Raw genomic sequence first — 16,449 nt, forward strand, 5'->3', positions numbered from 1 at the left:
GTATTGTACTCTTCATAATTTTCAAGTGAGGTTTTAAGTTTCCTCTTGTCAGCATAGTAAACTTTTAACATTTTAATGGAAGCCACCTATCAAGTAAACCTATTGCCAATTTAATATAATACCACATTTTTTTGTGTTGACCTATAAGCTTCATATCCTTAATTCTGAGTTTAAATTAATAATCGACTTTCAGAATTTAGGATTATCTGTTCACTACTTGAACAAAATTACCACATTTGGTCTGTAACAGCTTAAAACCTAATTTGAATCAAATATCTGATTCATCTAAGATTCGCGTCAGAAACAGTAATCACTGCAGTGGAAATTACCTGCATGGTTGGCAGTTGCATCCAAGATACAATCATTACATTTATTGATACATTTACTCTTGAGTTTTGGGACTGTTTTCTGTTCATGACTTAGGCCTACATTAGGTGCTCGAAATAAAATGTCGCAGCCAGAGGTATGCCTTTGTTCTCTCTATAGTTTTTTTTTGACGGGCATAATGTATTGTGGAGTGTTCGTTTGAAACCCAAGCACCAGCATCGTCGAATTTGGCCTGGGTTTTCTGGTGCTCTTTAAAGAGCAGATTGCTTACCCTGGTCCCCTGGGTTAACACTATTCTTGCAGTCTGATCAAATAGTTTGCCAAACAGCATCATGAACTTCAGGCATGTGACTTGGTTTTAGATCTGGTGCTTGACTGAACTGGTGCTCTGTAGAGAGTAGATTGCTTACCCTGGTCCCCTGGGGTAGTCACTATTCTTGGGGCCTGATCAAATAGCTTGTCAACAGTATCATGAACTTCACAGCATGTGAAAGGACTTTAGAACTGGTACTTGTCTGCACTGAGAGACTTTTCAGCTTCGTTAGAAGCCTCCTGTTGGTGTTGCCACTTCTCAGTTTGTTGCTAATTACAGCAAGGTGGTGATTTCCTAGCCATTCGAGGTGATTTTTTTTTTTTAATTGGCCATCTAAGTCTATGAGAGTTCAATTTTCTTTTTATTTTTGTGTTTCTTTGTTGTTGGTTGGCAAGTATTTTAGCACTGTGGTTCACATGCTTACATCTGCTGTAGATTGTTTACCTCTTGGGTATGTTTTTAGCTTTAGATTGCATGAGTAATCTGTATTAAATATATGACGTTCATAGACTTGGTGCAGAGAATTGGTCCCAGTTTAATAATAGATGACTGCTTTTGGTTTGAGCACTGGTCACCCCACCTTCCTTGTACGAGTCATGGAAGATGGAGGGTTTTAGTAAGTACTGTACTGATGGTGTGTGCCTCGAACTCGCCTCGTTACAGTGCTCGAAATGTGTTCCAAGAACATTAAGGTTATGACATTTTGTGGTTTATCGGAATTTTCCCATCTGATCAAGTTATTATAGCCTAATTTGTTAATTTAATACCGGATAATGGTTAAACTCAGCAATGCATCAGTTGGAAGACTGAGTGGATGGTATCACGTCAATCACAAACTAATTTCCTGTTGTTTGTGTCAAGTTAAGGGCTTATGTGCCAGGTCTTTCACTTTCCGGTTCATGCCAAGTTAAGGGCTTATGAGTCAGTTTTCTTCCATAACGATTTCATTTGTTTTAAAAATTGTAACCAGGATCTTTGCCTGATTTCCTTAACGCTCAGTGACCAATTTGTTAACAGAATGTCTTGTTTCCATGATTGGGAGTTCGTCTTGAACTTAAATCATTTTGAATATGCTGTTGCAAAGTTTAATTAAATCATGCTGGCTTTATAATAGATTGCTCATCTGAGAAAGCAGTCTGCTATTCCTTGACCATGTTTGTATTTTCTGAAGCGTGTTCTTTGATATAAAACTACTCAAGCTGTGTCTTTACCATTTGAAACACAAAGAAATAAAACTGCTCAAGCTGGCCTTGTCACACTGGAACAAATATCTTTCTGCCAGTACTTGCACTTTCCCCTTAATCGTACTTGTGTATTTCTAGCCATTATTTCCTGAATGCCAGAAATTACCATTGGAGCAAATATTGTCTTTCACTTTTCAATGCCTCCCTGCTGTGGAGTTTGGTCTTTCTGCCAGTACTCGCATACTTTACTTATTTTCTCCTATTCGTTCTTGTGTATTACCAACCAGTATTTCCTGAATGCCAGGAATGACCACTGGAACAAATATTGTCTTAAAACTTTTTAATACCTCCCTGCTGTGGATTCCTGTCTTTCTGCCAGTACCTGTATTTTCTCCCTATTCGTTCTTGCGTATTTCCAGTCATTATTTTCCGACTGGAACAAATATTGTTTGAAAACTTTTGAATACCTCCCTACTGTGGATTCTGGTCTTTCTGCCAGTAATTATTTGTTTATTTTCCCTTGTTCGTACATGTGTATTTCCAATAATTATTTTCTGAATGCCAGTAATTACCACTGGAGCAAACATTGTCTTCACTTTTTAATACCTCCCTACTATGGATTTTGGTCTTTCTGCCAGTACTTGTATACTTTTCCCATTAATCGTTCTTGTGTATTTTCAACAATTATTTCCTGAGTGTATCACTGGAACAAATATTGTCTTAAAACTTTTGATTTTGAACACCTCCCTTGTGTGGATTCTGGTTTTTCTGCCATGATTTTGAACACTTTCCAGTTCATTCTGATAACTTTAATCCAGTAATCGTTGTTCTTTGTCATATTCCCTGGCCAATATTTCTTGAATGTCTTGTTTCTAAGTTATTTGAAAAATACTACATTGAAACTTTCCATGACATTTTGTAAGATGTAACCTAATCAGATCAGATTTGAGAGCTTGTCATTGACTTGTTATACTATCAGAATCAATCTTGAGAGCTTCAGTCATTGCTGGCAACAATTGTTTTAAAATGTCATATTTTTGCTTTTTACGTTTTCAATCATGTTATTTCAGTCTTTTTATGCTCATTTCACAATTTTATTGCAAAAATTTTTGATACATCAAAATCAAACTATGCTTTGCTTCTACTCGAAGTTTATAATTGAAAGCCAAAGGCATTAAAAACATATTTCAATTATAAAGTTTATTCTGACAATCCAATTTTGTTTTTGTTTTTGACAACAGGGATACAACAAGAAGTAGGCAACGTTTGGTGTTTCTGTCTAAAGGAGAGGGAAGTCTAAAAAGTAGCAGCATTGAACACTTGAGAGAAAGAGAACACGAAGCAAGGAAAATAAGCTGTTTTTGAAGAGGAGAGAAGAGTTTGTTTCTGAAGAGAGAAGAGAGGGCATGTGAAAATGTTAAATGTTTCTGAACGGGAGAGAAGTCTACATAAGTTGCTCCTGAAGAGAATAATCGAAGAAGAACACAGGTTGTTTCTGAAGGGGGCAGAAGTCTCCATAAGCTGCTCCTCCTGAAGAAGAGAATAATCGAAGAACACAGGTTGTTTCTGGAGGGGGCAAAAGTCTACATAAGCCGCTGTTCCTGAAAAATAGTCGAAAAAGTACTAGTTCCTGAAGGGGACAAAGGTCTACATAAGCTGTTCCAGAAGTAGAGAATAGTCGAAGAAGAACACAAGTTGCTTCTGAAGGGGACAGAGGTCTACAAGCTGTTCCAGAAGAAGAGAATAGTCGAAGAAGAACACAAGTTGCTTCTGAAGGGGACAGAGGTCTACAAGCTGTTCCAGAAGAGAATAGTCGTCGAAGAACACAGGTTGTTTCTGGAGGGGACAGAGGTCTAACAAGCTGTTTCTGAAGAAGAGAGCTAGTTCACTTGAAAAAAAAACACAGGTTGTTTTGAAGGAAGGGGGCAAAAGTCTACATAAGCTGTTTCCTGAAGAAGAGGACAAAGGTCGAAAGCTGTTCCAGAAGTAGAGAATAGTCGAAGAACAACACAAGTTGCTTCTGAAGGGGATAGAAGCCTACATAAGCCGCTGTCACTGAAGAGAATAATCGATGAGGCAGCACAACTAGTTCCTGAAGGAGAGAATAGTCGAAGAAGAACACAAGTTTCTGGAGGGGACGGAAGTTACGTAAGCAGCTGTTCCTGGAGAAAAGAATCAGTGAGTTCCTGAAGGCGATAGACGTATCTACACAAGCTGATGTTCCCGAAGGGGACACTGTCTACTTGAAGAAAATTCATCATATCTACAGGGATACAGACGGGCCCCACTTTCTACATCCCTCCTGACAGACGTTTCCCTAAACTGCTGCTGCTTGACGGAATCCACTCTGTTTTGTGGACGTTGCACACAAAACTTTGATATCTTCAGGAACGTTGCCACAGCCGGAGAATAACCTGTGCGACGACTGTGTACCTTCTATTAACCCCAAGATGTATCTGCTGTATCTTGTAATCTACGAGCTCCAGCAGCACCGCCATTGTTGGAAACTGCCTCTCAACCTCTCTACTCCCAAAAATTTCAACTTATCTTGCTTCTCAGTAATATCTTGACTTCTGGTCTGGATGAATAGCATCCAGACCTGTAAAGCTATACATGCATATTAAATCTTCTGGATTTATCGTGAAAAAAAACCCAATAGCTGTTTTATGAAAGAAAATCAACATTAAATTATTTTAAGTCATTACTGTGATTAAATATGCTTAAAAAAAATTCCGTAACAATGAAATGAGACAAATTTTCAGTGTGTATTTAGCATGATCCAAAGTGTGTAGTGTCCATATTTTTGCAAAATCGACAAAATGGGCAAATTAATTTACAAACTAAACCAAAAAACAAAAAAATTAGCCAGAAGCATTTTTTCTTTATACTATCTCAGATTATACTATCTCAATGTAAAGGTTTTCATGCAAAATAATTTTATTACATGACTCGAGCGGAAATCTAACTTCCCATTAGCAAATCATCTACGGCTTAAAAATTAAGTGAAAAAATCTTCAGATTACTATAACTTTACAGTACAAGGCTTTTGAGAGATTCAAATTTCGATAAACGTAATTTACTTCATTCTAAGAGCTGCAAATTTTGCCTAAACAAAAAACCTGACCTACAAAACTCGAAAATGAGCGTATTGAACCCACCTTTATTCTGTAGCAGCTAACTGGTGAAAGAAAGATCACAAGACTGATTTAGAGTTCCTTTAAGGTGACATGGATTTGCTAATAGAATGCCCCCATTAGACTGAGAAGAATCTGTAAAAAAGTAATATCAGGAAATGCCCATCTAGAAGTAGACTAAGATACTTGTCATATCTTCGTTAGTTAGTATATACTGAAACTTGTTAATATCACTTGGAAAAAGTCGTAATAACAAAGCTTACGAATAAAAAATTGACAGGATAGCAATGGTACTAAATTCTTTAAAACCATTCCAAACCCAGCATATTAGCTTTGACGAAAAATAGCGGATTGCTGAAGGCAAAACAAGAAATTCAAGCAACTGGGTACATTTTCTGAATTGCAAAAAAATGTTTCTGAACGAACTGAAATGACAATTTCTGAATTTAAAGAATGTGACAATCACGCATTCAGCCTTCATTTAGGTTTAGGGCTCAGGTTTAGGACGCCAAAGATGGGCAAAGCTACTGACCTATGGAAAGGCATGCAGCCCTCAGTCCGGCTTAAGGCATCAAAGATGGCCAAAGCAACGTATTAATTATTGAAATATCTAAGTGGACTGATTAATCAAAGGTAGGTTTCTTAGATTGCACCGAAGGCACAAAAGTGTAAACACCAATTAGAGGATATCACACCACTTAAACTACTAGAAGCGAGCTCTACAAAAGCAAAAGATGCACCGGTTCAGTCAAATCAAGTGTCTTAAGGACGAACTCAATAGCTTCCAGTTCCAAAATCAACCATTAATTTTAGTTACTAGAATAACCGCACAGAAAATTGGGCTCCAATTACCAGCTGCCTCATGCCACATTCACGTTTACCTAACAATCAACTAATCAGTATTAGTAGAGATATACCAAGTGGTAGATGATCCTTGAGATTACTCATTAGGTCGATTTCTATGTATGACTCCAGATCAAAGCATTGAGCATTGTCATAAAAGGTTACAGATGATGTTTTCTGTTGCAAGAGTTAACTGTCCCTTCTTCACAAGCATCAATTCTTAGGCGACTTTCAAGACTAAAACATTGCCTGAAGGAAAAGAATTGGCCATAATTACTTGTCTCTACTAACTCAAGGGAATACCTGACTGAAATCAAGGCCATACTAAAGCTCCGAGGATATTACTTATCCAGTATCCCAACTCAATCTAAAGTGGCGTGCACAAAACCTGAGGATATGAAGCCAAGGAGCTTCCGATATATTTACATTTGTAAACAAAAAGGCTTCCTCCAACTGCCCATTTCAAACCAAATCATTTAACTCTGAAATTACAAGCACCTGAACCTTGCAAGTTCTTCCAGCTCCATTTAAGACCGGTAAACACAAATGACTACCTTCATTTCAGGAAATAATTTAACACTTAGTAAATGAGGATGAAAAAATTCCCATTTCAAGAATCAAATCAACGTTATTCTTTAGAAAGATCAAGTGTGACAACTCAACGGCCAACTTCTGAGAAAAATGCATCAGATATACTGAGATTGTGATGTCTCATATAAACATCCAGACTGAGATAACACTGAAACTCAGGATGACAGAATATACTTTAAGAGGTTAATAATGACAACTCAACCTGAGAAAATGCAGCAAGAAGTGCGTCACAGGGGAATGTAAGGAACTTCAGTGTATTTAAATGGAAATCCTTTTTAATTAAACGTGACCGCTCTTAGTTATTAACAAATAGTCCAGATACATGAAAAATTACACCTTAAAATCACCGTAATAGTTTAACTGCAAATCCATTACCAGAAAAATTCTGAACGAGAAAATGACAACTAGAAAACTTAAAAATGCAAATTTTTTATTAAAAAAAATGACCAGTTCAGTTGGTTCAAGAGAAATGAAGTCAACTTTCTGAACTGGCCAAATTATGAAAACAGTCTGGACAATTTTGCTACCCTCTGCAAAATGAAATTCAAAAAGCAAACTGACAAACTTTTAAACACCATTTTGAGAGTACAAAAAGATAGGATGCAGAAAACATTCAAGCTTCCCTTGAAGGCTAGTCCATTTTCTGAACAGCCAATACCTGTAAGAACAGGTTTCTGAATAGAGTCTGAACAATTTTGCTACCATCTGCAACTACGAAGTAAGCACCACAGACACCAGTCAAAAAAGATAGGATGCAGAAGGAAAATAGTTCCCTTAAGGCTAGTCCCTTTTGGTCATAAAATACCTATATGAACAGGTATGAAAAAAAAAAACATCCAAGACTTGTCACTGTTTAATATAGCACTCCAAAAAGCATAACCAAACTTGAGAGCAGTTTCATGAAGGTAACAAGTAATGTTAGATCTGGTCACTCAGATTTAAGACAACTTCTTCAAATCTTAACTAATTATACTCATAATCAGTTTAGATATAATGCAACAATTAATTTTATACCTAATTTCCTAATTTTTCTCACTATCAGTACAAGAACCCCAGAAATGTGCTCTTCCACCTTTGCAGAGATCATAGAACAAAGGCATATTTATGTCATGTTGAGTAACCTAAAATGCTTCAGACATCCATGCAACTAGCAACTGATGTAGAAATCGGGCTATTATCAGAACAGTTAAACAGGTAATTTGGTCACACAACCAAGGATATTCGTCATTATACTTTCCTGCCATCAAGAGTTTGAATGCAGCCGAGAGCAAAAAAATTAAAACCAAGTGGTTGGATGGAAGAACTTTAGACAATCCCATAGAGTAATTAGACCAATTAACTTTAAGTCTTAAATGCTGGTCTGAAAAAAAAAAAAAGTCCGCTACCTACAAGCACTAAGATTTACTTTGGTAATCTAAAAATAGAAAAATATCAGGAGCTACAATCAGTCCCAAAAACACGTGGGTATCCATTATTGTTGGGATATTGAATCATTAAAAGCACCAATATGGAAATTTCAAAGCTAGTGTCCTGGCAATCTTTGACTACTTTCCTGAGGATATGGGCAACAGACAAGTGAAACACTTGCTGTGCATACATTCCACCTTCCTTCCCAGAAACAAATCAACAATCATCATAAACTGAAACCTCCTCTATCTTACAGCTCACAACAATGGCAGTTACTGGAATTATTCAATCTGAACTTATTCTTCATTTCAAAAAATATCAAAATCCAAAAACCAAGTCCCATTGCTCAAGAATCAGAAAGGATAAAGAACCTTTCACATTACAATTCCAGAGAACAAAGTTTCTTGCCACAGAGCATTTAGGTTAGGTTATATTGGTTCTGTTAAAACAGAATTTAACCTGGGTTAGTTCTCAGGCCTTAGATAAAAGTCTGAAAAGGCTCTAAGGTTTAAACTAAGGTAATAACCATACAATGAACTTTATGCCTTTTAACACCAAATGATTAATAATCTCAGAGCAAATATCCAACACAACAGAGCCAGTAACTGGCTAAACAATTCAATGGCAAAGGTTACAGCACTGATTTCTACTAACCAATCAACCACTTAGTACTGTCGCTATTGGATAGATAACGTTTTACCAATATTTTCAGAACCAGTATTACATCATACCAATGTACAATTATACAATGGCTTCTGAATGGTAATAAACACTAAAACCAATTATTCACAAAAAAATACAGGTTGTGTTCCTCGAGCGATTGATTAGAGGGACTAGATGTTCTGGCACAGCTGGCTGACCTACCTGACCCTTAGCCTTTAGAGAAGTATGGTGCATACACCAACCTCTTGACATCCTTCATGAAAGACTACATACATCAGTACCAAAGACTTCTGCATATTTGTCTTGCAGCTTGCAGCACTACTTAGTGTGACTAAGGTATCTAAATGCTGGGCTTATCTCCCACAAATTTTCAAGAGATGTAGGACTACAGAAATTAGGCTTGAGCAGGGTTTATTGAAAGCTTTCATTAAAATGGATAAGTTTTATTAAAAACATTTCAAACCTTTATATAATAATCACTTTCTATGCATTCAAACTACATTATAATCAAGTTTTATTTCAAACTAGAATCAAAACTATAAAAATATTAACCAAACTAAACTTTAAAAAAAGTACTGTACAGTGGTTTTAGTTAGTGGTTTTCACTGGTTTTCACTATCTCAGGCAAACTTGAAATATTGTTGCAATCTGTCCGTTTAATTTACTGTGTTATAATCAAGAGAACTACACTAAGTAGGAACAAAGCCATAACCATGCTGGATGAGAACACTGGTCCAAAGTTCAAAGAAAGGAATACACTGAAGGAATTTAACGAGAAGTACTTCGGAATTAATTGGTTTTTCATCAGACGTTAAGTTACACCAACAAAAGTTTAACCCCAAACCATGAAATATAGCTATCAAAATACCCTCATTCAAACACTTATGAAAAAAAATTTGTTAAATATTCAGATTGTTCTACCAACAACATTAAGAAAAGTTACTTGAGTAACATCTGAAACTCACTAAGCACATTTAAAAAATTTTCAGTTCAAGATTAATTTTTCATGCTAACTACTGAGCACTAAGCATGCCTACCTTCAATGCTGAACTTTATAAAAATATATTAAAACTTATAAATTTGGTTTTTACCTAATATAAAAAGCACTAATCTAAGTCAAGTCGATTCTTGAAAAAGTTCTTAATGCCAATTGATTATGGGAAATCAGCAGTTATGGGTTGGAATATTTAGTGCTTCAGCATTGACTAAAAATCTTTAAGATGGATAAATTCCTCGATTCAAATTTAAAATTTCAAAAGACTTGCTCATCAGGTCCTAATTCCGATACATTCCTAGATTCAAATTCAGGAAAATGCGTCTCAAGAGGTGACTTGTCAGTTAGGTGCTAACTCAAGTTTGACTCCTCAGCTTTGAGAAGTTGCAATGGGACAATTTCTGCAAAAGGAAAATTCCCAATTTAAAGATTCACAATTTTTAATACAATTCGAAAATCTTAAACTTCAAAGCAAGAGTTTTAATAATAAATATTTCGAAAACACTAAAACTTAAAATGTCTTAATCCCTTAAGGGATTCTGAATAATTTACTGCCATGAAAAAATACTTTTTATAGAATCTCAAAAGTCTTAAAGCAAAATGATGTCAGAAAAATTAACATAAAACATTTACCTAACAAAACTAAAAGTCTTAAACGCACTCAAATGGGTAGTTCAAAATTAAAATACAAATTTACCTAACATAATATGCAAATCACTTGAAAGCTTAATGTACTTTTTCTTCGAACAATGTATTTTGTTCAAACTACAATTTTTACTCTAAAAACTACAGTTACTTAAACTGATAGGGTAGGTCCAGTATGTATCCCGGATTTTCAAGGATTATGAAAATATTGGATGCTAATATATTGGCCAATGAAATCGCTACAATTATCAAAATAAATTATAACAAATCAGAACTACAGGTTGCAACTAACTCAATTTTACCTTAGCAAACTCCACTGCAATTTTCTTTCCACATCTGACTATAGTACTCTGTCAGTTTTATTCACTGCTGCTGTCTCTTTCCCCATTCAAGTTGAACGTCCACCTGAAATAGTCAATATTTAATTTGTTGCAAGAGACCAACAATTCACATGTTAATAGTTTACACCGGATTTAAAAGATCTGGCCTTGTTGGCTAAAATCTTTGTCCAAAGTAGGCATTCAGACTTCCATATCACAATTCACTTCATAATCTCATCCAAATTATTTTAGTTTAATATAAAACTGAGGAATTTTGACATTTACACGAGTTACACTCAATGTCCAATGCTTTGTTTTTTAGAACCAGATTGGATCTGGACTTCTTCAAAGATCAGTACTGTACCTGTGTCAAGTAACTTTCAATTATACAAATTTTCCCTTTTCCAAAACTTGCTACAAGCAAACCCTTTCAAGTTCATAATATCCATTTAACATGCAGCTTACTTCACAGAAAATTTCAAAGGTTATCTTAGAAGCTTTGATAAACTTTCTTCGCACTAAAGGAAAAACTATTTAGCAAGAAACAAATCCTAATTAGTAAGTTCTAAAAAAATATCCCACAGCTCAAGTTCAGACATCCACAAACTTCATGTATCCTTCTTTAACAACTTTTAAAAGTATTTTAACCACTCAATGAAGCATATTTCACCTTTCAACTAAATTGCTTTAGTCCTTTTGCTAAAATGCTCTTCAAACTTCACTGATCTTTGATCTTAATAAAAAGGCTCATGCTTATGATTAAAATATCTGCTTAAATATCGCATCCTGTTTCATGATTTCCTTGAATCAGGTTTTTACGCTATTTCTCAGCATATTTACCTTATCCTCCACAAAACCTTTTTCTTTGCAGTCATTTTGAGCGATCTGACTTTACCCTTTCTTTAAGACGACATTGACCAAAAATATTCCATCTAATCTTAGAAAGTTTGGATAAAATGACCTATACTTCACCAAAATCAGTCTATTGCACCTTTATCTACCTCAGTGCACACTGCGCCTCCAAGTACTCTAGTGCTTTTTAGTTTTCTGTTAAAGAAAACTATTGCGATAACTGTCTGTCCGGCCGCATTTTGCGCGCAATTTTTGTCTGCAATTTTTATGCGCAATTTTTCTGTTCGCCCCCAGATCTTAAAAACTACTGAGGCTAGAGGGCTGCAAATTGGTTGGTCATCCACCCTCCAATGATCAAACATATCAAATTGCAGCCCTCTTGCCTCAGTTTTTATTTTAGTTAAGGTAAATTTAACCATGATCGTGTCTAGTAACGCTACAGGACAGCCCACCATCAGACCGTGGCTGAAAGTTTCATGGGCCGCTGCTCATACAGCATTATACGCTGTACAGAAACTCGATTGCGTCGAAGAAACTTCAGCTACTTACTACTTTCTGATCAATTATAAAGGTATAATTTGAGTATGACCAGTCACACATTTAACTTTGGATAAATGTTATAAATACTCAAGTCCAAATGTACCCCGAGGTGCCCGAACACTTGAAATATTGGATAAAACTCCTATATTTTAAAGTTATGCTACTTATTAACATCGGCCCGTAAAAACTGGTTATTGAGTATATTTCATTCACTGTTCCCCAAGTCACCTGTTGTGCTTTTCCTGGCCTCATCCGTCACTTCCTCCATTCTATCTATGCTCCAAGTCCTGATTAACCCAAAATTTTCCATCAGCTGTTCCCACAACAGAAATACCTCATTCCTCAAAAATCCAGTTACTAACCAGTTATGAATCCCTTAACGCAGTTTCAGTACATTTTAACACCAACGAAATTTAAATATGCTTTTATTTTTGGTGCGCATGTTTGCCTTCAAAAAATCTCATGAACTAGACATCTACACCCTGCCCTTGTCATACAACTAGTGAACTATCACAGTAAAAGCCACTGCTCACTTAATCGACACCCTTTTCCCTTCTGGGTTAAAGAGAATCAAATTACCTACTGCTTTTAATCCGCGAGGCTAGAAATTTATTTTTTGTAGCAGTTCATAATGAAAACTACCACAGTCACGAAACTCTGCCATAATTTCCCAACAGTCAGGAGAAAGGTAATTTAAGTCTGCTGGGTTAAATGGAAGTTTTACAAATACTTCCATACTCAATTCCTCTTCCCAGTGAAGATGTTTAATCTTGGCAATACAATTCTGCCATTCGTGTAAGAAATTTCTGCAGTTGGGTAAAACATGTAAATTTAATCTAACACGCATCTTAAAAAATTCCTAAAAGAACGATCACTAATTACCCACTTCCTTCAATTAAGGATTGAAGGCCAAACTTAATGTTAAGTTTCAAAATATATTTCACTGACCAAAAAATTTGGAGATAATGGAGTTTATTTTGGTCCAAAGTCTTAATACCCTTAGAACGAAATGCATACCTTAACTAAAAATTCACTCAAGATTCACTCAAGATATGATTGCTGAATAGTTACCCACTTTGTCTGCGCAATATTTCTAATTAGACACCCAGTCAGTGCATAAAAGGTTACGGAATAACAATTTCAACATTTTTTCATCTGAAAATATGGTTACGTGGACTAAGCTACACCTAATTAGTTACATGGTATTCTGGAATTCAGAAGTTGCTTCAACAGCCTTCAAGTAAACAGCATGAATAAATGCCTGTGTTTTCCCCACCCCAAAACACACTGAACAGTTATTCCCTACAATATATTTGGATTTATGGATGTTCATTATGAAATTTACTATGGAAATGAACATCAAACTTTGAACATCTTTTCATCTAAAAATTTTCAACTTGGACAATCAAACCTAACAAGAAAAATTTCCAGAAAATTAAATAATTGAGGTAATCTAAGCCGCTGTTCCACGGTGAGCTAGACTATGGCAGTTTACATTTTTCTATAAAACTTTACCTGCTTTACAAGAATTTAAAGTAAATTTGGTGGTCAAATGTAATTAAACTGTAATTGACCTTTGAACTGCATGACAGTAAATGGGTCCCCTGCACGAATGTAGTCAGTTCAAAGGTAAAACCCTTACAGTTTAGCTAACAGCCAACCGGGACCTGTTACCATTTCTGGGTTTTGGGTTTGGGGTAAATAGCTTTGGAAAAGGTTTGCACCTAACAGCATTTTGAAAGATTCTTGTTATATATGTTCTGGGAACACTAAAAAGATTAAAAAAGCGAATAAATGGAGAGCATGAGCCACAGGGGTTACTTTTCATTCAATTACTAGTAATGCAACATTACTAAGCCTTAGCCAGAACATGGAGCTTGCCAGAATCTTTCAAAATGCAGATAAGCTGCTGTTCCATTCTGCCACTCCCAAACTAAAAGCAGAAACTGGCAATTGATGTCGGTCGACTTTAGCTAAACTGTTTATTTCTTTGAAATATACATCTTGCAGGCATACCCGCTGAACAGTCGTAAGTCTTCAATAAGGTCAATTACAGTTCAGTTATAGCCACCAACAAAATATTACTCAAGTTGAAAGCATGAAACATTTTTTGTTTCCTGTTTAAAAAGCTCCTGAATAATGACCGCAGTGGAGCTGATAAGGTCTGGAATTTACTTGCTTTACAGTACTAGTAATATTTGAAGTGGGCTGCTGCTAAACTGCTCCCCTTGTCCATTTATTCGACCCCTTTTTTACAGACTTATATTTCAAGTGTCAAATGACATTTTAGGAATACAATGACCGCCAAAATATTTTAAATTCTTGTTCCAGGTAAAATATCAGGAAAAAATTCCCATGGGCAAGTCCCATCGTGGACAGCCGTTAAGCTATTACCCTCTGTCTTTTACCCTTCCCAAACAGCCTGAATAAACACCCCCTTTTGTTGTCCTGTTCTAAGGTAAACTCAACAGTTTTCCCAAAAATATTCAGGGCGAAAAAATTGTTACAAATCTTGTTCAAGAATGTAAAATTCTATGAAAAACGTCAACTAAAACACTTCTCGCTGAGGAATGCACAGTTTAAAGAAAAATCTACCTAATCTGATAAAATCTGATAACACTAAAACCACATTTTAGACTAGTGCAGTCAGTGTTTCAAGAAAAGTTTACTTAAAATTGTACAAACTGATAGAACAAGTTACAAATGGGGTTTACACCCTTGGCTAAAGACCTGTTTCCCTGGGTTAAGCAAGGGTAGGTTTAGATTAGAATGTACCCCTCCCTGTAAATATCCTACTATTTTGATTTTGAAACATTTCTTTAACCTTGATGATCAGCATGTTCTTTACGAATTTTGATATCTACTTTCCTACCAACCTGATTAGGCTACTGCACTATTCCACTCACCCAAATTCACATTTCTCATTAAGATTTCCCTAACTTAGGAGACCGGGACTGGGAGAAAATGATTTCCACCACTATAACAGACAAGATAACGAATCTGAAACAGCCTGCTTCTCAAGAATATCAATACTACCAAATAACTGCTATTAATCATATCCACAAAAATAAAATGCCAGTTTGATTGCCTTTTGCACTGGCAAATATGTAATTCACATTACAACCTCACAACCTTGTTTAACCTTAAACTTGTCTCGTGTAAAATTAACTGTTTAAGAGTACCCGCTCGAGCTCTGGTCAACTGAGCAAAATTTTCCTATGCACTAATTCATAGGTGCCACAAGAATTATGTTTCAGAACCACTGTTAAAGCAAAATTTTATCTTCACAGAAAATGATCGATAAACCCTTAACATATTGACTAAAAACACATTATGGGTACAGTTACAAAGTAAGTAAAACATTGATACCTGCTGAAAACACACTGATTACATTAGAAAAATAATCCTCGATGTCCACCAAAAACACAATAACCTAAACTCAGATGAAAAATTCAAAAACTGAAGAAGCTTCCCACGACCAACAATAGACTTCCAACAGACAACAGTCAACAACCATCAACCTCAAAGACTGAGGACAGAAAGACAGAATGACCCACGACCAGCATTGGCAAAGTGAAAACCAAGGACTCTAAAGAACACGATCTCAATGTCCAATAGATGTGACGTCACGACGTACACGAGCGACATCTGTTGACAAGTTGAGTTACTAAACAAAAGACAAACTTGAAAAGAGAAAAACAGTGCATTCTCAACCAAGGACTCTAAAGAACACTATCTCAATGTCAATAGATGTGACGTCACGACGTACACGAGCGACATCTGTTGACAAGTTGAGTTACTAAAAAAAAGACAAACTTGAAAAAAAAAACAGTGCATTCTCAACCAAGGACTCTAAAGAACACTATCTCACCGTCAATAGATGTGACGTCACGACGTACACGAGCGACATCTGTTGACAAACTGAGTTACTAAACAAAAGACAAACTTGAGAAAAATGCATTCTCAACCAAGGACTCTAAAGAACACTATCTCAATGCCAACAGAAGTGACGTCACTCCGTACCACGAGCGACATCTGTTGACAAGTTGAGTTACTAAACAAAAAGACAAACTTAAAAAAATGCATTCTCAACCAAGGACTCTAAAGAACACGATCTCACCACCAACAGAAGTGACGTCACTCCGTCCACGAGCGACATCTGTTGACAAGCTGAGTTACTACAAAAAAGACAAACTTAAAAAAATGCATTCTCAACCAAGGACTCTAAAGAACACGATCTCACTGCCAACAGAAGTGACGTCACTCCGTCCACGAGCGACATCTGTTGACAAATTGAGTTACTAAAAAAAAGACAAACTTAAAAAAATGCATTCTCAACCAAGGACTCTAAAGAACACGATTTCACAGAAGTGACGATCCGTCCACGAGCGACATCTGTTGACAAATTGAGTTACTAAAAAAAAGACAAACTTAAAAAAAATGCATTCTCAACCAAGGACTCTAAAGAACACGATCTCACTGCCAACAGAAGTGACGTTACTCCGTACACGAGCGACATCTGTTTACAAGTTGAGTTACTACAAAAAAAGACAAACTAAAAAAAATGCATTCTCAACCAAGGACTCTAAAGAACGCAATCTCACTGCCAACAGACTTGACGTCACTCCTCCGTACA

General features: G+C 36.1%; 2 long non-coding RNA genes across 4 annotated transcripts in view; one reads left to right on the forward strand and one right to left on the reverse strand.

The window, feature by feature from the left end:
• LOC136843280 (uncharacterized) overlaps positions 1–4,525 on the forward strand; it is a 6,438-nt gene extending 1,913 nt beyond the window's left edge. The window contains exon 4 of the long non-coding RNA XR_010854506.1: positions 3,066–4,525. This is a non-coding gene — a long non-coding RNA (uncharacterized lncRNA). The remainder of the gene's footprint in view (positions 1–3,065) is intronic.
• Positions 4,526–4,980: 455 nt separating this feature from the next.
• On the reverse strand, positions 4,981–16,141 carry LOC136843281 (uncharacterized). 3 transcript variants are annotated; one of them, XR_010854509.1, is made up of 4 exons: positions 15,934–15,993; positions 10,404–10,506; positions 9,728–9,857; positions 4,981–5,093 (listed from the first exon to the last, which is right to left on the reverse strand). It is a non-coding gene; the product is annotated as an uncharacterized lncRNA (long non-coding RNA). The 3 variants fall into 3 exon arrangements; XR_010854508.1 differs by lacking the exons at positions 4,981–5,093; positions 15,934–15,993 and adding an exon at positions 16,057–16,141 and having other exon boundaries at positions 9,721–9,857; XR_010854507.1 differs by lacking the exon at positions 4,981–5,093 and having other exon boundaries at positions 9,721–9,857; positions 15,934–15,989.
• Between the last annotated feature and the right edge of the window lie 308 nt (positions 16,142–16,449).

This window comes from Macrobrachium rosenbergii, chromosome 11 (genome assembly GCF_040412425.1).
Source record: "Macrobrachium rosenbergii isolate ZJJX-2024 chromosome 11, ASM4041242v1, whole genome shotgun sequence".
NCBI classification, from domain to species: Eukaryota; Metazoa; Arthropoda; class Malacostraca; order Decapoda; family Palaemonidae; genus Macrobrachium; species Macrobrachium rosenbergii.